This window comes from Notamacropus eugenii, chromosome 2 (genome assembly GCF_028372415.1).
Source record: "Notamacropus eugenii isolate mMacEug1 chromosome 2, mMacEug1.pri_v2, whole genome shotgun sequence".
NCBI lineage: Eukaryota > Metazoa > Chordata > Mammalia > Diprotodontia > Macropodidae > Notamacropus > Notamacropus eugenii.
The window spans coordinates 394600376-394624303 of record NC_092873.1 but is presented as its reverse complement, the minus strand read 5'-3'; the positions used below and the strand labels follow the sequence as shown (position 1 = coordinate 394624303).

General features: G+C 39.8%; 1 long non-coding RNA gene across 1 annotated transcript; it reads left to right on the top strand.

Annotated features, from left to right (window-relative positions):
• The first annotated feature begins 21611 nt into the window (after positions 1-21611).
• Positions 21612-23657, top strand: LOC140529114 (uncharacterized). The gene is made up of 3 exons (XR_011975433.1): positions 21612-21689; positions 21844-21962; positions 23562-23657. It is a non-coding gene; the product is annotated as an uncharacterized lncRNA (long non-coding RNA).
• The last annotated feature ends 271 nt before the right edge of the window (positions 23658-23928 follow it).

Below are 23928 nucleotides of genomic sequence, written 5' to 3'. Positions count from 1 at the left end.
CATGTAGGGCAATAGTAATGGACCAGGGATGATGTGCCATTTAAAAAGATACATTCGTGGCTAATTAGGTACATGATTGACTACATATGACCATATCTGCTTTGACCCTAGGGTGACGCTGCCCCCTTTGTACAGAAAATTTTCATCCTGAAGATGATAGGGAACCATTGGAGTTTATTGAGTTGGGAGCAGGGTGTCACATACTTACTCAGTTTGGGGAAATCTTCCACTTTTCACAGTCAAATGGAGGATTATGTTGAGAAGTGGCCTGAAGCAGGGACAGCAATTAGAACACCATTGGAAAAGTACACATGAAAAAGAAATGAGAGCCTGTGTTCAGCCAGTGACTAAATGGAGAGAAGGGGACATTGAAGGTAGAAAACATTATTTGACAGTAGACTGGATGGATATATGGGATGATTGTGAGTGAAGAGCTGGGGATGATTCTGAGGTTGTGAGCTTGGGTGCCTGGGAAGAAGACAGTGCTTTGATAGTGACAAAAAAAGTTGGAAAGGAAGGCAGGGGATATTGTTGTGTTTTGGACATGTTAAGTCTGAGATGGCTGTAGGACATCCAGTTCCAGATATCTAAAAGAATGGGACTTGGTACGGAGAGCTGGGACTCATCTTCATGAAGATGCTAATTGAACCCATGAGAATTGATGAAGCTGCAATGGATAGTCTAGATCGGAGCCCTAGTGAGGGTTGGAAAAGACACAACAGGAAAGGCACCAAAAGTGCATATAGAAATAATGTTGTGAATATAACTTAAGGCATAGTCTCTCTGATGAACACAATGACCAACCCCAAGTCCAAAGGATTCATGATGTATGTACCATTAACCACCAAATTCTGAAGTAACCGTATATAATTAATTATTACATATCATTGTTATGAATGCATGAGGCTTATTTCTGTATGGGAATATTCAGAGCTTGAGCCTCCTGATTCCCATTTCTGGGAACTTCAAGCCTCAATGGTTCCTTGAACACTGATCTGCATTTCTCTTAAGAATCTGTTTACTAGCTAATAAAATGTGCTAAGATCAAAGAGTCTGCTAGTTACTGAAATGATGTTTAAAGAAAAAAAATCATTTATTTATTTATTTTTGCCACTGATATTCATGGCTGATGGCTAGAAAGCCAACCTCCTGATCTGGGTCTGTGTCCTAGGTCAGACTGGCCGAGAGACTGAGCAAATCACTTTATCTCTTGATGTTCTATGGCATGTGGAGTCTAAGTCTCAGGCAGTCTTAGGAAGTAGGTTGTTTTCTGGAGGGAGGCAGGGGTTGGCCCCGTCTTCTTAAAGTCCCACTCCCCTAATACAGATGCTGTGGGTTGGCTGGGGACAGGTGCTGTGAGGATGGCTAGCCAACCTTTGACTCATTGGATGGACTCTCCCAGTCAGAGTCCTCCCTTCTCCAACAGTCTGGAGTATGTTTTGAGGTCTAGAAAACCATAAAGTGGGTTCTTTAAACTCAGTATGATCAAAATCAAATCCCTGTCATACCAAAGATATCTGTCCTTTATTTGTAACCCCATCGCATTCAGTATGTGATTCTTTAAGTTTTCATATCTTCATCTCCCAATTCCAGGCATTTTCTTCTCCATACCTGGAATTCTCTTCTCATTCCCATCTCCCTGACTTCTGCCTTCATTCAAGTAACAGTTAAAATCCCACCTACACCTAAAATCCCCCCCCTTAATGTTTATAATTTCTCTCTTTATTATCTGTGATTTATCTCATATATATCTTGTTTGTGCACAGCTGTTTGTTGTCCACTCCCATTTGACTTCGAACAGGGACTATCTAGCCTTTTTATCCCTAGTGCGCTGTGCCTGACATATAATAGGTTATTAATAAATGCTTATTGACTGACTATAGTTGCAGAGGAGGTGCCAATGTACATTGGTAAAGGAAATTTACTCACCTGGAAACCTTCCAGTTTGTTATCCCTATATTTTTTTTCACTATCTGCTGTTAGCTGTAGGAGGGTGCTGGGTCTTTATCAAACAAAACTTTTTCAGTGGGTCAACCTAGATATCTACTTTTCCCCCTTACATTCTTCTTGAAAAGGACAATGTTGTCCATTTCAGATTTATCTTCAGCCAGATGCAAAATATAAAGCAGTTTGGGGTGACAGCTCTTAAAATACTTCATATGAAGACATTGAATTTAAATGTGACTTTAGAAATTAGTCATCCACAAAAGATTAACTTCCTGCGAAAAATGCCAGGGGAAAGGATCATGTGCGTCAAGGTGCTTAATGAATATTATTTGATGGTTATAAAAGACAGCTTTTTCCGTATCTCCTCTAGTTCTCAAGCGTCATACTATGGACTCCACAAGCTAAATTTTCAACAACAACAAAAGAATAGTATAGCATGGTACTGAATTTTTTCTGAATTGTAGATTTACATTTTTCTCCAGTACTCCTTTTCTCACCTTGACAGAATAGAAGGTCTCTGATTTTGTCTTTTATATATTTCCTATAAGGTTTGGAAAAAATGACATTCCCCTGGGGGTGTGTGTGTGTTAAAAATACAGCAGGATAAAACACCTAACATGTTTTGTCATTATAACAATTCACATTTATTTAGAGTTTTGAGGTTTTTAAAGTACTTTGCTCACAGCATGCAGTAGATTTAAAGTCAGTGGTTATCACTATTTTACGGATAAAGAAACTGAATATATCAGGAGAGGAAATGATCTCAAAGCTAACGTGTTATAGCTGAGATCCAAACTCAGGTCTCCTAACTCCAGACTTAGCATGCTTTCTAGTTTATTACACTACTTTGAAGGCCAAAGAAGAATTTTGAGATAAAGTTTATTAAAATTTTGAAAAGGAAAAACTAGAGTTACCAATTTAAAAGTCCTCGCAACACTTTGAGCTAATTAGAAGGGACGGCCAACCTACATCATGAAGCAATTCCAAGAAATGACTTTGTCATTTTCAAGCATATCTTTCTCAGGCTAAATCCCATTTTGCTGTTCATTCATTTCAGTCATGTAAAACTAAAAGAATGTTGATGAATCAAAGTGGTCTTTGCTGGATGATCATCTCTCCCAAGTACCCTAATCATGGTTGTCCTCCAAGGCTCTGTCCTGGGTTTGTTTCTTCACCTACTACGCACTCTCTCACTTCGTGATTTTATCATTTCTATGCAGATGACTCGCATCTATTTGACCATCTTTAGTCTCTCCTGAGCTCCAGTCTCATATCACCAACTACTATCCCATAGACATCTCAAACTCAACATTTCCAAAACAAAACTCTTTTCTCCCCAAAACCTATCATTTCTGAACTTAACTATTTTTTTGAAGGTACAACCATCTTTCAAATCACTCAGGGTCACCACTTTGGCATTGTCCTCAACTCCTTACCTTATGTATCCCAAGTGGCACGTCTTGGTGGTGTTAACCCCACAACCTTCCCATTTCATCTGTTCCTATACCTGGCCACCCTCTTTGTTCAGGTCTTTATTACCTCTTCCCTCTACTATTACCATAACCTTATAATTAGTCTCATGTTTTTATCAAGTCTCTTAAGAGCCTGATAAATTGTCTATCCATTTTCCACACAGCTGCTAAAATAATTTATGTTAAGGAGACGTCTGACTTTTTTATTCCCTTGCTCAATACCTCTAAAGTCAAGAGTGTATAAGGTATTCAGAGAGGACTAGCACCTCTGGTGTGAAGGGTTGCTGAGCCCTTTTCTGTACTGCCCATCTACCTTTGGTCTCCATCTTTCACCCAATTCTCACCGCTGTCTCCAAGAAGGGCCAACATGTTGAGCAGCCACACCCTGGTAAAATCCTCTTGGCTGAGGTATTAAGCCAGGTTGAGGGTAACCAACAGACCCCCCCCTGTTGGGGGACGTCTGCCCCAAGCATGTGAAGACTTCAACAGAATGGGTGAATGAGAACAGTTTGTTCCAGTGGCCACGAAGGTGACTGAAGCAGGTGCTGTGGAAACATTTAGAGCTTGGTCAGACGCTGAAGATGTCAAAGTCATCTACTGCATTGGAGCCGTTGCCAGTGGTCCAGACTTTTGTCTTGCCACTGGACTTAACTCTGGAAAAGAGAGTGAGGCTGATGACCTTGTGCAATTCTGCCTCACTTAACTCTAACTCATGAGCAAGTCAAGACCTTATTACCCTGTGATGCCATTGGTCCTCTTCAAAAACAAAGGACAAATAACATCTCTAAAGTCAAATACAAGTTATACTCTATTTGGCATTTAAAACCCTTTTTAACCTGGCTCCAATGTACTGTTTTAGCCTTATTTCTAGTTGTCACTCTCCTTCACATACTCTATGAGTTCAGCCAAACTTAACTTTCTTGCTTTTTCTCACATATAACACTGCTCCCTATTTCTGGAATTTCATGGCTGGAATGCATTCCCTCTTTACCTTCACCTCATAATATCCTTAGTTTTCTTCAAAGCCCAACTCAAGGACCATTCCCTATGAAGTTTTTCCTATTCCCCGCAGCTGGTGGTACTTTCCATCCCATTACCCTGCATTTATTTTGCATATACATATACACACACACTTAATAAATATACATATATGTGCATATGAACACGTGTATGCATTTACACATTCCAAAAATAGAATGTAAGTTCCTTGAGAGCAGGCATTATGTGTATTCATAGTGCCTGGCTCATAGTAAAGACTTAATAAATGTTTAATTCTGCAACTGATGCAGAAAAAGTGCTGTCAACTTCAGATTGCTGAAATAGTTTTGAATAAATGAAGTATTTTTTTTTTAAAAGAACTGGACATATGGGTGGAGTAACATGGTACTGCAATAAAAGTTTGGGACTTGAAATTAAGAGACTTAATTCCAGGTAGGTTATTTAATGTCTCTGAACTTCAGATTCCTCATCTACTGATCTATAAAATGGGAATACTGGTACTACCTAACCTTCCATGGATGTTGTTAAGAAAGATCTATGTAAACCTTGAAAATGCTATATAAAATTCAGGTTTGTAATTGCAAAAGGTCAGATTTATCCGTTCTTTTGTTTTGTGAAGTAGTCTTTTTTCCAATCATTAATTCAAAGATGACAATAAAACAGAGGCAAAGTCTGTCTTTTTCCTCTCGATTCTTTCAAACCAGAGGGGTCCACCTGACAAGGTACCCCGCAGGTGTTTCCTTTACCCTTTTCAGTCTGTAGATGGCACTAGAGAGCATAGTCCTGTAGTTTTTACACAGAAGCAGGACTGAGCTTTAAGCCAATGTGCTTCCAGCAGCTGCTTCTAGCCTTTCTCCAGTCAATGGGCAAAACTGAGTGTCTCTTCCCATCAGCAAGTTCTCAGCAAAACAAATGTGAAGTCAGCTATCTCAGCTGGGACTTTTCTGTCTCTTCTTTCCCAAGCTACCCTCCCACCTATCCTCGAAAATTCTTAATCCCTCTTCTCTGGCTTGTTATATTTTCATACCTCAGGTGATCCTGAGGGTGGTCAGTGACCTTTCTTTACATGCATTCTTTACATTCATACCTTGACATAAAGTCAATAAATATTTATTAGGTATCTTCTATGTGCCAGTCACTGTGCTGTTTCAGCAAAACTCAGGAAATTCACTGTTTTGTCAGATATGAACTTGAGTCCTTATTTAAACTTCCCATGGTGCCCAAAAAGTTACTTGATTTATGATTTTCAGTTATAAACTTAAGAACTAAAAAAAAAGTCGCATGCAAATGAATAGACCATAATACCCTGCAGCTATTATTACCCCTGTAATTTACTCTGTCTTCAAACAAGTCCTCTCAGTATATCAGTTCTATCTTTCCCTCTTCTCATTTCTCTGTCTGTTCCTCTGAACAATTTGTGAATTTCTCTTCACATTTTATCTGAATAGTTCTCTCTTTAAAATTAATTTATTTGTTTTCAGTTTTCTACAATCACTTCCACAAGTCCTAGATTTTCTTCCACTCCTTCCCCTCTCCCTCCCTGAGAATCTTATATGGTTTCTATATATACATTCTTATTAAGCACATTTTCATATTAGTCATGTTGCATAGAGTAATTAAAATGAATGGGGGAAACCATGAGAAAAAACAAATCAAAACAAAGCACAACACAAGAGAAAATATTCTGCTTCATTCTGTGTTTCAGTTCCATAGTTCTTTTTCTGGATGTGGAAGGCGTTTTGCCTCAAGAGTCTGTTGGGAATTTTTTTTTTTTTGACATTTTTTTTTTATTTAGCTTTTAACATTCATTTTCACAAAATTTTGGGTTACAAATTTTCTCCCCTTTTCTCCCCTCCCCCCCCAAACGCCAAGCATTCTAATTGCCCCTATGACCAATCTGCTCTCTCTTCTATCATCCCTCTCTGCCCTTGTCTCTGTCTTCTCTTTTGTCCTGTAGGGCCAGATAGCTTTCTATACCCCTTTACCTGTATTTCTTATTTCCTAGTGGTAAGAACATTACAGTTGATCCTAACACTTTGAGTTCCCACTTCTTTAGCTCCCTCCCTCTCCACCCCTTCCCTTTGGAAGGCAAGCAATTCAATATAGGCCAAATCTGTGTAGTTTTGCAAATGACTTCCATAATAGTTGTGTTGTATAGGACTAACTATATTTCCCTCCATCCTATCCTGTCCCCCATTACTTCTATTCTCTTTTGATCCTATCCCTCCCCATGAGTGTTGACCTCAAATTGCACTCTCCTCCCCATGCCCTCCCTTCTATCATCCCCCCCCACTCTGCTTATCCCCTTATCCTCCACTTTCCTGTGTTGTAAGATAGGTTTTCATACCAAAATGAGTGTGCATTTTATTCTTTCCTTTAGTGGAATGTGATGAGAGTAGACTTCATGTTTTTCTCTCACCTCCCCTCTTTATCCCTCCACTAATGAGTCTTTTGCTTGCCTCTTTTATGAGAGATAATTTGCCCCATTCAATTCTCCCTTTCTCCTCCCAATATCTTTCTCTCTCACTGCTTGATTTCATTTTTTTAAAGATATGATCCCATCCTCTTCAATTCACTCTGTGCACTCTGTCTCTATGTGTGTGTGTGTGTGTGCATGTGTGTGTGTGTAATCCCACCCAGTACCCAGATACTGAAATGTTTCAAGAGTTACAAATATTGTCTTTCCATGTAGGAATGTAAACAGTTCAACTTTAGTAAGTACCTTATGACTTCTCTTTGCTGTTCACCTTTTCATGGTTCTCTTCATTCTTGTGTTTGGAAGTCAAATTTTCTTTTCAGCTCTGGTCTTTTCATCAAGAATGCTTGAAAATCCTCTATTTCATTGAAAGACCAATTTTTCCCCTGAAGTATTATACTCAGTTTTGCTGGGTAGGTGATTCTTGGTTTTAGTCCTAGTTCCTTTGACTTCTGGAATATCCTATTCCATGCCCTTCAATCCCTTAATGTAGAAGCTGCTAGATCTTGTGTTATCCTGATTGTATTTCCACAATACTTGAATTGTTTCTTTCTAGCTGCTTGCAATATTTTCTCTTTCACCTGGGAGTTCTGGAATTTGGCCACAATGTTCCTAGGAGTTTCTCTTTTTGGATCTCTTTCATGCGGTGTTCTGTGGATTCCTTGAATATTTATTTTGCCCTCTGGTTCTAGAATCTCAGGGCAGTTTTCCTTGATAATTTCATGAAAGATGATGTCTAGGCTCTTCTTTTGATCATGGCTTTCAGGTAGTCCCATAATTTTTAAATTGTCTCTCCTGGATCTATTTTCAAGGTCAGTTGTTTTTCCAATGAGATATTTCACATTATCTTCCATTTTTCCATTCCTCTGGCTTTGTTCTGTGATTTCTTGCTTTCTCATACAGTCCTTAGCCTCCATCTGTGCCATTCTAATTTTGAAAGAACTATTTTCTTCAGTGAGCTTTTGAATCTCCTTTTCCATTTGGCTAATTCTGCTTTTGAAAGCATTCTTCTCCTCATTGGCTTTTTGAACCTCTTTTGCCAATTGAGTTAGGCTAGTTTTCAAGGTGTTATTTTCTTCAACATTTTTTTGGGTCTCCTTTAGCAGGGAGCTGATTTGCTGTTCATGCTTTGACTTCATGTCTCTCATTTCTCTTCCCAGCTTTTCCTCCACCTCTCTAACTTGATTTTCAAAATTCTTTTTGAGCTCTTCCATGGCCTGAGCCCATTGAGTGGGCTGAGACACAGAAGCCTTGATTTCTGTGTCTTTGCCTGATGGTAAGCATTGTTCTTCCTCATCAGAAAGGAAGGGAGGAAATGCCTGTTCACCAAGAAAGTAACCTTCTATAGTCTTATTTCTTTTCCCTTTTCTGGGCATTTTCCCAGCCAGTGACTTGACCTCTGAATATTTTCCTCACACCCACCTCACCTCCTGATCCTCGCAGCCAGTGTTTGGGGTCTGAGATTCAAATGCTGCTTCCAGCCTCAGGGCTTTGGGCGGGGGCAGGGCTGCTATTCAGTGTGAGATTATATTCAGATGCTCAGGTGAGGGCAGGGCTGCCTCTCAGGCTCAGTTCCCTCAGGGAGTTTATGCACAGACCTTCAACAATGGATCCAGGCTCCTGCCTGCTTGGGGAGCTCTGGTCTGCCGCTGCCCCTCAGCTTCTGTCTCCCGAGGGGGCCCGAGCCATGGGGGCACCCCACTCCTCCCTCGACCCGCCAAAGGGACTCTCTCACAGACCCCCGTCACCTGTGGGTGGAGGTACTTGTGCGGCCGCTGGAGATCCCGTCCCTGAAGCCCGCTCGGATCTGTTCCTCTCGGTGCCGCGGCCACGGCAGGGCTGTACTCAGTTCCCAGTCCCGGCGCCCAGTCCGCAGCACGAAGGACCTTTTACGAGAGGTTTGCAGGTCTCTCCGGAACAGAAATCTCCCTCGCTCCAATGTTCTGTGGCCTCTGGGTGCAGAATTCGCCGTGAGTTACTTCTTTGTAGTTGTTCTATGGGTTGTGGGTTCGGAGCTATGTGTATGTGCGTCTTTCTACTACGCCATCTTGGCTCCGCCCCCTGTTGGGAATTTTTTAAGTCCTTGCATTGCAGTGAAGGACTAAGTCTACCAGAAAAATTCCTCGCACACTGTGGTTGTTGCTGTGTACAAAGTTCTCCTGGTTTTGCTCACTTTACTCAGCATCAGTTCCTATAAATCCTTCCAGGCCTCTCTGAAGTCTGTCTGTTCATCATTTCTTATAGAACAATAGTATTTCATTACATTCATATACCACAGCTTGTTCAGCCCTTCTCCAATTGATGGGCATCCCCTTGATTTCCAGTTCTTGACCACCACAAAGAGAGCTGCTATAAATATTTTTGTACATGTGGGACCTTTCCCCATTTTTATGAACTCTTTGGCAAACAGTCCTAGAAGTGGTATTGCTGAGTCAACACCGAATAGTTCTCTTAAAGGGTTTACATCAAATTCTTCATGTCATTTTATTCATACTATGCATTTGTTCTACAAACCCTTCCTTCATTGTGAAAAAGTAATCTTTAGCTTAATTTGTGCTGTAGTTTTTAAAAATTCTGAATTAGTGGGACCACATTAATGAGGTCTTACTGTAGTGCCGTGTTTTGTCAGTATAGAGCACATCAGCTGTCTCTTGTGTTAATCTGTTGGGAGTTGTTTTGGACTGGGCTTGTGATTTCATTGGTATGGGAAAGTCTCTCCATCAATGCAGATAACACCTATTCTTCAACTCACAGTCCTAGAGAGAGGAGAAATTAAGTGACTTGCCCAGGTCACATAGGCAACATATGTCAGAGATGGTTCTTGAACTCAGATAAAATCAGATCTTTATGATTTCAAGATAGATAAAGATAAGAAAAGCATGTCTTAGATACTTAGTATATGCCAGGCATTGTACTAAGTGCTTTACAAATATCATATGATCCTCATAACAGCTGTGGGAGGTTGATGCTGTTATTATCTCTAAAAGTAAAAAAGAAAAAATCCCTGCCTACAAGGAGCTTACTTTCCAATGGGGGAAGACAGTACATAAAAGGGAGCTGAAAAGCAGGTGGGGGTAGGCAAGCTACACCTGTCAAGACAAGGTGGAGAAATGGTCCAGAGGGCAATGAGTGGGATGATCCACACTTGAAGTTAGCATGTCTGGCTGGTTGTTCTTTCCAATGGAAGTTCCACAGAGGAATTTACCAATTACAGGAGGAGGCTATTGGGGTGAAGGTGTTATCATCATGAGAAGGCCACTTCAAGGCTTGCTCTCTATCCATTATGCCACACTGCCTCTGGTTTAGCTGTTTAGTTTATCTATAAATCCCAATTTCTTAGTCTTTTCTCATTCTCTGTAGTCAGTTAAATAGAATGATGTATGTAAATAGCTTTTTAAACCTCAGAGGATTATTTAAATGTTATGATAATGATTACTATTATTATTATCCTAAGCAGAATTTATCACTCCTTGGTATAATATCCTTGTCAAAAAGCATACTTAATTCACTCCTGGATCATATGGGACTTAAGAGTCACCATTATGCATATTGATTATCATATTAAAGTAGTAAAAAAGTATTACTTAAGAGAGAGTTCCATTTGACCCTTCATTCTCCTTCATTACTTATAGCCAATTGTTCAACAAGTCCCATTGTTTCTTCCTTTTACATGTTACTTAGATTTATCCCTTCCCTCCCTCCCCCGCCCCCTTCTTACTGCTACCACCCAGATCCAGGCTATCTCCCATACATTGGCAAATTAATTGTCCTAAAACACTGCTTTCATTTTTTTTCACTCTTTTGTTCACAAACTTGTGATTGCTTCCTACAATATTAAATCTAGATTCCTCTCTTTGGCTTTCAAGGCTCTCTCTCTACTGTGGACCCTGACCTACAAGTGAGCCAGCCATCAAACCCTTAAAAAAGCCCTTACTATGCAACAGGCCTGTGTCAAGTACTAGGGATTCAGTCATTCCGTAAACATTTATTAAGTACCTTGCATCAAAGTCAACTACTTTAAGTTGTTCAATTTGAAAAGGCTATGAGTCAAGTCCAAAGTGGAGGGAGTGTTGGTGCAAGATTTTCTGTTTGCAGATGATTATGCACTCAGTGCAGTCTCTGAAGCTGAGATGCAACAAAGTATGGATCAATTCTCTGTGGCTTGTGCTAATTTTGGCCTAATAATTAACACCAAGAAAACACAGGTATTCCATCAGCTGCCACCACCACACCATCCGTACTTGGAACCATTGGTTACAACAAATGGAGAAGTTTTGAATGCTGTGGATAAGTTCCCTTGCCTTGGTAGTGTACTTTCTAGGGATGTACACATTGACAATGAGGTTGATGCACACATTGCCAGAAGTAGTTCAGTGTTTGAGAGGCTCCGAAGAAAGGTTTGGGAGAGAAAAGATATTAGACTGACTACCAAACTGAAGGTCTACAGAGCCGTTGTGCTGACCTCATTGTTATGTACCTATGAAACATGGATAGTCTATCAGCGCTATGCCAGGAAACTGAATTGCTTCCATTTGAACTGTCTTAGGAAGATTCTGAGGATCACCTGGCAGGATAGGGTACCAAACACTGAAGTCCTTGCTCAAGCTGAACTGCCAAGCATTCAAAGTCTGCTTCAGAGAGTACAACTCCGATGGGTTGACCATGTTGTTCAAATACAAAATATACGCTTGCCAAAAAAACTATTTTATGGAGAACTCACATTGGGCAGGCGATCACATGGTGGTCAGAATAAGTGATACAAGGATACTCTCAAGATCTCTCTCAAGAACTCTGGATTTGACTGTGCAACATGTGAGACACTGACACAGGACCACTGAGCATGGCATGCCCACATCAGAAAGGGTACTGTGCTCTATGAGCAAAGCAGAATTGAGATAGCATAAGGTAAATGTAGGATGTGCAAATTTGCAGTATCCATCCCAAATATTCACACAGACTACCTGTGCCTAACCTGTGATAGAGCATTCCCAGTTCATATCGGTCTGATCAGCCACAATTGGACACACTGAAACTTCTCTTTATCATGGTGATGTCATTTGGTGGTCTTTGAAAATGAAGGACAATAGCCAACCAAACATTTATTAAGCAGCTACTACATGCCATGCACTATGTTATTAAAATAAAAAACAAACAAACAGCAAAACAATTCCTGCTCTCAAAGAACTTAAGTCTAATTGGGAAAAACACCAGAAAAAGAAATTGAAAGGGAATAAGGAAAGGTACCCTAATGCGAGGGCACAGAGGAGAAGTCAGAGAAATCCCTAAATAGTACAGCCAGGTGGGAAATGAGTTGTCTGTCCTGAGCCTCCTTCTTAAATAAAGGTTTCAGAGTTCTTAACTCTGCCCGTCCATCAGGGGGGGCAGAGGGTAGGGATGAGGAGGGAGAATCAAAGCTGATTGAATCATGCAGGATGAAGAGGTTTGCCAGGAATGAGTTGATGAGAAAGTGAGCAAAGGCCCATAGTAGTTCCTCTAGGTGAGAAATGCAAAGAAAGGAATCCACAATATCTTCAGCTTCTTTCCAACATGCACTTTCTGCTTCCATCAGGCTATTTTCAACATTGTCCACTGGACAGTATCCTTATTCCCACTTCCTAAGTCTCTTCGTGATGTTCGCCCTCAGTGGTGCTGTAGCCACATTTTATCCATCCTTCATGGCTCAGGTCAAACCCACCTCCTTCATGAGGCTGGACTTCTCTAACCCACAATGAACACCATTTTCTGAACTACGATTACATTTACATTCATTGTATTCAGTTTAGGGCTTACTTATTTTTCAATAATTTCTTTTGTGAAAGACTTATCTGGGGATGGAGCAAGAAGGTGGAGTAGAAAAACACACATATACTAGGTCTTACCCCATGGCCCATAAAATACCTGTAAAGAAAGACTTGACAAATTCTAGAGCAGCAGAAGCCACAGAACAACAGAGTGGAAGACATTTCCAGCCCAAGGTGACCTGGAAGGCTGATGGGAACCATCTGTTGTACCAGATACAGAGCAGAGCCTAGCCCAGCCTTGGCAGCTCGGCGTGGCTTTGGGAGGAGGACGTGAGCAGGCCTCAGGGGCAGAATCCCCAGTTGCAGTAGCAGCAGTTTGAAGATCCCTCAACCCACAGGAGCCAAAGGTCAGTGACAGGGTTTTGTCAGCTAGCCAAGAAGGGAGAAGGGCCTTCCCATAGCTCTGGTGTCAGGCTGTGGCCAAAGCAGCCACATCAGGCAAGCAGCAGCAGCTTCCACAGCAGCCCCTACAGCAGCCCATGTCCATTGTTGGATCGTAAAACCCCTGGGGGCACTGAGCAGCTGACTCTTACCTCAGCCCTGTGAAGAGACCCTGCCCCCATCTAATACTCCAGGGGGATTGGAGCAGCTGATCTTTATCTCAAACTGAATGTCAGCCCTGCCCCTGCAGCTTATCTGAATCTCAGCCCCCAGTGCTGTCTTGGCAGAACTGGAGGCAAGGTGGTTGTGAAGAGGAAACTCTATTACTCAGATTCTGGGCACAAAAATTTCTACTTGCTCCCAGACCAGTGTACACACTTGATTGTACCACCTTGGAGGAACTGAGATCTTACAGACCCCCAGAGTATACCCTACTCTTGACAAAGGACCCAAAAGTCAGGTAACTGGTTGGGAAAATGCCTAAAAAAGGGGGAAAAAAAGAAGACTGTAGAAGGTTACTTTCTTGGTGAACAGATATCTTCTCCCATCCTTTTGGATGAGGAAGAACAATGCTTACCATCAGAGAAAGACATGAAAGTCAAGGCTTCTGTATCCCAAACATGCAAAATAAATATTCAATGGTTTCAGGCCATGGAAGAGCTCAAAAAGGATTTTGAAAATCAAGTTAGAGAGGTGGAGGAAAAATTGGGAAGAGAAATGAAAGAGATGCAAGAAAAGCATTAAAAGCAGGTCAACACCATGCTAAAGGAGACCCCAAAAAATGCTGAAGAAAATAACACCTTGAAAAATAGCCTAACTTAATTGGCAAAAGAGGTTCAAAAAGCCAGTGAGGAGAAGAATGCTTTAAAGAGCAGAATTAGCCAAATGGAAAAGGAGGTTCAAAAGCTCATTGAAGAAAATAGTTCTTTCAAAATTAGAATGGAACAGATGGAGGCTAATGACTTTATGAGAAACCAAGAAATCACAAAACAAAACCAAAAGAATGAAAAAATGGAAGACAATGTGAAATATCTCATTGGAAAAACAACTGACCTGGAAAATATATCCAGGAGAGACAATTTAAAAATTATGGGACTACCTGAAAGCCATGATCAAAAAAAGAGCCTAGACATCATCTTTCATGAAATTATCAAGGAAAACTGCCCTGATATTCTAGAACCAGGGGGCAAAATAAATATTGAAAGAATCCACCAATCACCTCCTGAAAGAGATCCAAAAAGAGAAACTCCTAGGAACATTGTAGCCAAATTCCAGAGTTCCCAGGTCAAGGAGAAAATATTGCAAGCAGCTAGAAAGAAACAATATGAGTATTGTGGAAATACAATCAGGATAACATAAGATCTAGCAGTTTCTACATTAAGGGATTGAAGGGCATGGAATATGATATTCCAGAAGTCAAAGGAACTAGGACTAATACCAAGAATCACCTACTCAGCAAAACTGAGTATACTACTTCAGGGTAAAAAATGATCTTTCAATGAAATAGAGAACTTTCAAGCATTCTTGATGAAAAGACCAGAGCTGAAAAGAAAATTTGACTTTCAAACACAAGAACCAAGAGAAGCATAAAAATGTAAACAGGAAAGAGAAATCATAAGGGACTTACTAAAATTGAACTGTTTACATTACTACATGAAAAGACAATATTTGTAACTCTTTTTTTTCATTTTTTAAAATTAATTTATTTAACTTTTAACATTCATTTTCACAAAATTTTGGGTTCCAAATTTTCTCCCCATTTGTCCCCTCCCCCCACCCCAAAACACCGAGCATTCTAATTGCCCCTATCACCAATCTGCCCTCTCTTTTGTCATCCCTCCCTTCCCTTGTCCCCATCTTCTTTTTTGTCCTGTAGGGCCAGATAACTTTCTATACCCCTTTACCTGTATTTCTTATTTCCTAGTAGCAAGAACAGTACTCGACAGTTGTTCCTAATACTTTGAGTTCCAACTTCTCTTCATCCCTCCCTCCCCTCCTATCCCCATTTGGAAGGCAGGCAATTCAATATAGGCCATATCTGTGTAGTTTTGCAAATGACTTCCATAATAGTTGTGTAATATTTGTAACTCTTGAAACTTTTGTTCAGTATCGGGGTAGTTGGTTGGATTACACACACATACACACACACACACACACACACAGACAGAGAGCACAGGGTGAGGTGAATAGGATGGGATCATATCTAAAAAAATGAAATTAAGGGGTGAGAGAGAAATATATTGGGAGGAGAAAGGGAGAAATGGAATGGGGCAAATTATCTCTCATAAAAGAGGTAAGTAAAAGACTTTTCAGTGGAGGGAAAAAGGGGAGAGGTGAGAGAGAAAACATGAAGCCTACTCTCATCACATTTGACTCAAGGAAGGAATAAAATGCACACTCATTTTGGTATGAAAACCTATCTTACAATACAGAAAAGTCGGGGAGAAGGGGATAAGCAGGATGGGGGGGATGATGGAAGGGAGGGCAATGGGAGGAGGGAGCAATTAGAAGTCAACACTCTTGGGGAAGGACAAGATCAAAAGAGAGAATAGAAGAAATGGGGGGTAGGATAGGATGGAGAGAAATATAGTTAGTCTTACAGAACATGACTATTATGGAAGTCTTTTGCAAAACTACACAGATATGGCCTATATTGAATTGCTTGCCTTCCAAATGGGGATAGGAGGGGAGGGAGGGATGAAGAGAAGTTGGAACTCAAAGTATTAGGAACAACTGTCGAGTACTGTTCTTGCTACTAGGAAATAAGAAATACAGGTAAAGGGGTATAGAAAGTTATCTGGCCCTACAGGACAAAAAAGAAGATGGGGACAAGGGAAGGGAGGGATGACAAAAGAGAGGGCAGATTGGTGATAGGGGCAATTAGAATGCTCGGTGTTTTGGGGTGGGGGGAGGGGACAAATGGGGAGAAAATTTGGAACCCAAAATTTTGTGGAAATGAATGTTGAAAACTTAAATTAATAAAAAAAACAAAAAGAAAAAAACAGAAAGACTTATCTTCCCGTGAGATCTGAAGTTTCTTGAGGTCAAAGACATACATGTCTTATGCTTTTCATATCATCTGCAATGTATAGCATAACATGTACTGGATTCCTCTTGGTTGATCAGTTGTCAAAGTGATAAAATTGAGAGCAAAGTATTTACTTTATTGAGAGATTTTGCAGTAGACTTGGAGAAGAAAAATGGCTCAAGAAATTTGAGAGGGCAGGGCTTCATTCCTACAACTAGATCCATTAAACCTATTAGAAGTGTTGAAGAAAGTTTCAAGCTGGACATAACTGAATGAAATGATCTCTGCCTTTAGATCTTAGTTCATTATATTATTACAACAAATTTGTGACAACTGGAAAGGGGAAAGAATTAATATTTCTAATTTTATTTATGTTAATAACATTACTAAGCCAGGTAAAATTATCTTTTAAAAAATATAGGACTACAGTCTTGATTCCAAACTTTTGTCAAAAATTCATGAATAGCAACTAAAATTAAACATTTTGAGCTATTAGATTTTTTTACCTTATTTTCTCAAACTTTTCATAGTCTCAGAGCTGGAAGGTACTTTACTCAACCCAACAAACATTTACTAAACAATGACCAAAGGTCTTTTCTCATTTCATTCTCAAAATGGTAGTGTGAGATAGGCTAAGGCACATGAGCAAACTGAAAAATTAGAAGAGGATTCAAGTGTCTTTTCCAAGGCCCTGTGGCTAGTTAGTAGTTAAACTGTAGTACAACATCAGTTTCCTAATTACTAGCCCTGAGTTCTTTCTGTGGGCAATATTTGATTCCGCTAATTCTCTGTATTTGCAATATGATATATGTGTGTGTGTGTGTGTGTGTGTGTGTGTGTGTGTGCGCGTATCTATATATTTGTGTAGGAGGCAGCTAGGAGGTTCAGTGAACTTGGAGTCAGGAAGACCTGAGTTCAAATTTGGCAGCAGACTCTTACCAGAAGTATCTTCTTGGGCAAAAATCACCTAACCCTGTTTGCCTCAATCCTCATCTGTAAACTGAGCTGGAGGAGGAAATGGCAAATCACTTCAGTATCTCTGCCAAGAAAACCCCAGATGGGGAAATGAAGAGTCAGACACTACTGAGTAATAATGACGTATATATGTATGTAAACTATGCATGTGTGTATCTTTGTGTATGTGTAATAGAATTCCTCAAAGGCAATTCAGGCTGCTCTCCTCATGTTCAGTAGTGCTGGACCAAACACAATAACCATTTGTAGAAGATGCACATACATACTATACATATACATATATACACATATGAGATATATAGTACGTATATATATCAATATATACACACATGCACATATATGTATGCATATACATATATACACACACACATATATACTTTGATCTGTAATATGTACTAATGGATGAGCTGTATAGGTTATCCATCCAATATCATATCATGGAGGAATTCTTCATCCACTTGGTTTTTCTTGTGTGTATAGTTAGGCCTGCTAGACATTTCCACTTCAGTGTTCCCTAGCCATCTAATACTCACCAGGTCCAAAAAATGGCAAAACATGTCAGTTGCCAAGTCTTGCTGATTCTACCTTCACAGGTATCTTCTATTTGCAGTGCTAATTGAGACCCTCTTTGCTTCTCACTTATATCATTGTAATGTCTCTTATTCTTCTTCTAGTCTCCAGACTTTTTCATTTTCCAATCCACCATCCACACCGGTACCACACTGGTCATCCCAAAGCACCTATGTGTCTGGAAACTCAAATAAGGGGCACCTAGGTGGTGCAGTGGATAGAGCACCACCTCTGGAGTCAGGAAGACTTGAGTCTAAATCCAACCTTAGACACTTACTAGCTGTGTGACCTTGGACAAGTCACTTCACCCTGATTGCTTCCAAAAAGAAGCAGCTCAAATAACCCTTTTGAAGACAGGAGTCTTCAGGATAAAATATGAGTTCTTCTCTTTGGCTTTTAAGTCCTTCACAATTTGGCTCTAGTTTACCTCTTCAGGCTTATTTTCTCCACATACTTGGCATTCTAGACAAACGGCCCACTTGATGTTTTCTGTCAACAACGTTCTATCTCTTAAAGTCACCTAAATACTGGGTAGAGCACAGGACCTGAGCAGCAGGAACTGAATTGAAATCCTACCTCAGATACTTATTAGCCATATGACCCTGGACAAACCACTTAACCTCTCTCATCTTCAGTTTCCTCATCTGTATAATGAGAATAAGGCACCACCCTTAAAATTGTGGTGAGGATTAAATGAGAAAATAGAATATAGCACTTTAGTAACTTTAAAGTGCTACTTGTTAACTATTATGATGATGATCATGATGTTTCTGTACCTTTTACAAGTGGTCCCTCTTACCTGGAACTTTGTCTCCTCCACCTCGTAAAATATCCAGCTTTGTTAAAAGCTCAGCTTACATGGTATCTTCTACAGAAGTTTCCCCCTATCACTATTGCCCTCCTGCTAGAAATTACTTTTATGAATTTTGTGTTTTCTGTAGGTAGGCTTCTTCTACTCAGGGATTTTCTTTTTGTCTTTGTATGTCCAGCACCTGGTGGAAGGCCTGGCATATAGTAGGTGCCTACTGTTTGTTGAATGAATGGAAACAAAACCCATTCTATGTCCTCTTAAATCCAACTCTCCTCTGACAGTCCCATTTCTGTCCAGGGCATAATCTGCCTTCTAGTCCTCAATATCTCAGAGCCTCCTCAAGTCTTCACTCTCATTCATCTCTCATATCCAAATACAGTTATCCCTTCCCCATCATGATTTTGATATATTGTGGCTCAATATAAGAAATTAAATGAGAATATTTTGGGAGCTTTGTGGAAGCTGCGGACAAAACCTATGACCAAGTACTTAACCCAAATCTTACAATAAGGTGCTGAACACCCCATAGAAGAAAAATAAAAAAATCAGACCTCTAGTATGAAGCAAGGGCCAAAAAAATTTTACACAGATTTTCCACATCACATGGTCACTGATCCTCTAACAACTGTGATATGGGTGTAGGTGTGTTCGTCCTTCGTTGCTGAAGAAGATCATGCCATCAGAGAAATGATGACATGACTTGTACTTGACTCTGTTTTGAGTGAGGGAGGGCTGTGCAGGTCACCAGCCTCACTTCTCCTCCAGAGCCATCTGAATCCAGTGACCAGATATTCATCAGGATGACTGGAGATGACCCAGGATGAGGCAATTGGGGTTAAGTGACTTGTCCAAGGTCACACAGCTAGTGAGTGTCAAGTGTCTGAGGTGAGTTATGAACTCAGGTCCTCCTGACTCCTGCACTGGTGCTCTATCTATTGCACCACCTAGCTGCCCCACTGGAAGGGATAACTGTAGATGTGGGTTCTCCTGCCTTAAAATCTCTTGCATTTGACCCCTTCTCACCACTGATAGGCTCACCACCTTGGTTCAGCCCTCTTCATCTCTCACCTGGATAACGGCAGTCATCTCCTGCCTGGTCTCTCTGTCTATAGCCCCTGCTTTGTCCAGTCTGTGCCTCACACAACTGCCCAAACCGATATTTCTAAAACAGTGCTAGCCATGTCACTAGTAAAGGTCAGTCAGTGACTCCCTATTCATATGAAACTGAATTCCATGCTCCTTGTTTGCCACTTAAAGCAGTTCCTAGCTCTAGCCTGGATTTGTTCTAGGTTAACTACACATTTTTCTTTCTCATGCTCCTCAAATTCCAAACTATCTTACAGGCTAGTCCTTGAATATGACTGTCATTTCATCTGTTATCTCTGTACATTTGTCTGGAATGCTCTTCCACATCTCCATCTCCAGAAACCTCTAACTTTTTTCAGGACTGGGAAAAAGTGCTTCCTCTTAGCAAATCATCAGTCAATTCACAAGTATTTATTACCAGGGGGACTGTGGTAAGGATACCAGAACAAGAATGAAATGTTCCTGCCTTCAAGGAGATTCTATTCTATTCTGTCCAGGGAAACAACACAAACACATACGGCAAGCATCATGGTGTAGTGGACAAAATGTTGGACTTCGAATCAAGAAAACCTCAGTTCAAATGCAGCCTCACCCTGTTAACTAGCTGTGTGATCCTGGGGAAGTCACTTCATTTACTCTGGGAGCCTTAGTTTCTTCCTCTGTAAAATGAGGTGGTCCCTTCTAATTCTAAATCTATGATTTTAACTACAAAGTAATTTGAGATTGGGAAGAGAGCCAAATGGAGGGTAGGATGGTGGTAGTGGTCAGAAAACACCTCACAAAGTTGGTGCTTGAGTCTAACAAATTTTTGTTGAATTGGGCCAAAATTGGGCTTGACCTTGGTTCTGATTTAGGAGGCTTTGGAATTTTTGAGGACTTGTGATGTCATGAGCACAATATCACTCACACACAGAAACAGTGTTCATCCTTCTTACTCCACCTAAAGAACTACAAACACACACACACACACGTCTGCATCCTCAAAGAATGATCCCTAGTATGTGAAGATAATAGTGGAAGAAATGTTTATTCTAGCCCTGAAACTATGAGTCCTTTAGCAACAGTTGATGAATTTATTATCTATTTTTTGTTTGCCATTTGTTCATTTAGTAATATTTCCCTCATTTCCCAAAGTTCATTTGTAATCTTTAGTTATCAAACAAAATAACCTTGCTGCGGGACATTCATTAATTGAACCTTCTGTTACCTTCATGGTCTTTTATGATCCTTCCAGTGAGGGAACCATATCAACACTTGTTCTGATACCCTTTCACCTTGTTTAATCTCCTTCCCCAGTAAACAACTGCATTTTTCTCCAACCCACCACTGTTTTTGCTTTCTAGTAATGCGCTTTTACTCCATTCTGTTTCTTTTCATCTCTTGAAACCAATACAGATGATAAAAACTCTTCTGTATTTTTGCCCATCTGAATAATATAATGAATTCCCTATTCACTCCTGCTTCCCACCCTCACCCTTTGGAACAATTTCAGGCCTTAGAAGCCCCACATCTCTCTCTCTCTCTCTCTCTCTCTTTCTCTCTCTGTCTCTCTCTCTCTCTCTCTCTCTCTCTCTCTCTCTCTCTCTCTCTCTCTCTCTCTCTCTCTCTCTCTCTCTCTCTCTCTCTCTCTCTCTCTCTCTTTCTCTCCCCCACCCCATGGAAAATCTTCTTCTAGTGATTTAGGAGTTCTCAGTTCCAAAGTTGGCTTGGTATTCCATCACATCAAGTTCATTTTACTTACTTTGGTATTTGTGTTTCCTGTAGAAATGCTTGGAAATATGGAATTAAAAAAAGAAAACTTTTTTTTAATTATAGGATTATAGATCTAGAGCTGAAAGATTCCTTAGAGGCCATATAGGACATAAGTGTTAAACATGGGGCCCAAGAGAGGCATGCAGCCCACAGCACTCTAGTATGCTACTTAAATCAGATTAAAAAGTAATTGAAAAATGTAATAAAACATAGGTAATATTACTTTTTAAAAACTATATCAGTATGTGATCTGCAGGGATCCTTATATAGGGATTAGTGGCCCCTGTTTCTATGTGAGTTTTCAACACCACTAATTTAGTCCATGTCCTTCATTTTATAGCTCAACTCAGGCTCAAATTGGTTAAAGGATTTGCCTAGGATCCAACAGCTAGTAAGTTTATACATTATTCCTTTTCGGCTGGGTAGAGACTCTGGAATGATATCTACTTTCTTTTCCTTTCCTTTTTTAAAAATAAATTTTATTGACATCTTTTGTTCTTATTAACAAAAATTTCCCCTGTATTCCTTTCCCTTCCTTTACACAGAATTATTTTTAAAAACAAAAAGAAAGAAATCCAGCAAAACCCATCAGTGAATAAAAAATGATAAATATGCTGTATTCCAAACCTGTGAACCTCCTGCGTCTTCAAAGGAATGGGAAGAGGTGCCTTCTCAAATCTCTTTTTCAAATATTCATTTTTAGTTAGTTTGTGGTGATTGTTTTTTCCATTTACATTGTTGGAGTCATTGTGTATGTTTTTATTTGACATTGTTTCCTTCACTTGGCATTAATTCATGTAAGTCCATGATCTGCATTTATCGTGAATGTTCTTTCTTACAGTATAGTAATATAGTAATATCCCATTATATTTATGTACAATAATTTGTATAGCTATTCTCCCACCAATGGACACTTTGTTTCCAGTTTTTTGCTAACATGAAAAAATGTTACTTTAAATATTTGGTGTTTATGGAGGCTTTGTTTTGATCAATGACCTCCTTGTGGTATATACCTAGCCATAGTAATCTCTGGATTAAAAGTATGGATATTTTAATCAATGTATTTGTATAACCCTTCAATTTCTAGAAGTCATTACAGCTTTTTCTGTGTTTTCTTAGGATGGGTGAACAAGACTATGTAATTTATAGTTCCTTTATATGTTTTTCATTGTAGTTGTTTGTAAAAATTCTTTATTGATAAATTTTGGAGCCTGACAATGGTATATCTGGATAAATTTAATCTGAAGTTTCTCTCTGAGAATATCTGGCTAATTCTATTGATCTTTAGTCTTTCCCTTGATCTTTCTATTTCTGGGAAATTTTCACAAGCAATTTCCTAAAAAAAAAAGGATGTTTATACTGTTTCTTTTTTCATTTTTTGGGGGGCGGGGTAGGGTTGATAATGTAATTAATTCAGGCCTCCACAACCTGTGGCATCTGTGCAAGCCAGATTACCTCAACATACAAAGGATGTTTTCCTCTACATTTTTTGTGGGCACTGGAAATCTTTTGATGAGCTGGAAGCGCCTGAGGGCTGCAGGTTGTGCAGGCCTGATCTAATGACTTAGTTCTTATCTTTAAGCTATGCCTTTTACTTCTGCCATCTTTGCTTTTAAAGTCTTTTCAAGCTTTTTTTTCAATCTGGTTTCCTTCTTTTGTCTTTCTTTCTTTTCTTCTTTCCCTTCTTTCTATCTTTATTCTTCCTTCCTTCCTTCCTTCCTTCCTTCCTTCCTCCCTCCCTCCCTCCCTACCTCCCTCCCTTCCTTCCTTCCTTCCTTCCTTCCTTCCTTCCTTCCTTCCTTCCTTCCTTCCTTCCTTCCTTCCTTTCCTTTCCTTTCCTTTCCTTTCCTTTCCTTTCCTTTCCTTTCCTTTCCTTTCCTTTTCCTTTCCTTTCCTTTCCTTTCCTTTCCTTTCCTTTCCTTTCCTTTCCTTTCCTTTCCTTTTTTTGGCTGCATGTTCTGCCACTCTTGTTGATTTGCCTTCCTGCCTGAGAATTTCATTTCCCATTGATCCCCTTCCCTTATTCAAATGTTCTACCTTTGTCTTCTTGTTGTTGACTTTTGTTATCAATTCATCTTGTTTCATTTTCCAATGATAGAGTTGTCTCGTTACTGAAGATAGATTCTTTTTTATTTCTTTAAAAAAATTTTTTAATCCAGTTTGTTCTGTCTCTTGTGCTAGGCTCAGCTTCATTTCTTGGGAATTTTGAATGCACCAACACTGTGATGGTTTGTTTGACAACTAATTTTTTTCTTTCTTACAGGATAAGGTTCTTAGGATGGGGTCTGGCTGTGGCACTTAATGGGAAGCAACAGTGGTGTAAGAAACAAAAAGAATTAATAAAATATTTATTTTAAAAGATTATTTGTAGCATCACTTTATGTAAAAGCTAGAAGCAACTTAAGGTGCTTGAATGAAAGTCAACAAGCAATTATTATGTATTGTGTTCCAGGTACTGTGTTAAGTACTAGGAATACCCGAGAAGTCATTGAGCAAAGAAAGGCAAAAATATAATCACTTAACTCAGGTTACTTATATTCTAATATGTGAGACAACATGTAAATGACTAGACAAATGCAAAGTATATGCAGAGTAAGTGGAAAGCACTAGCAACTGGGGAGATCAAGAAG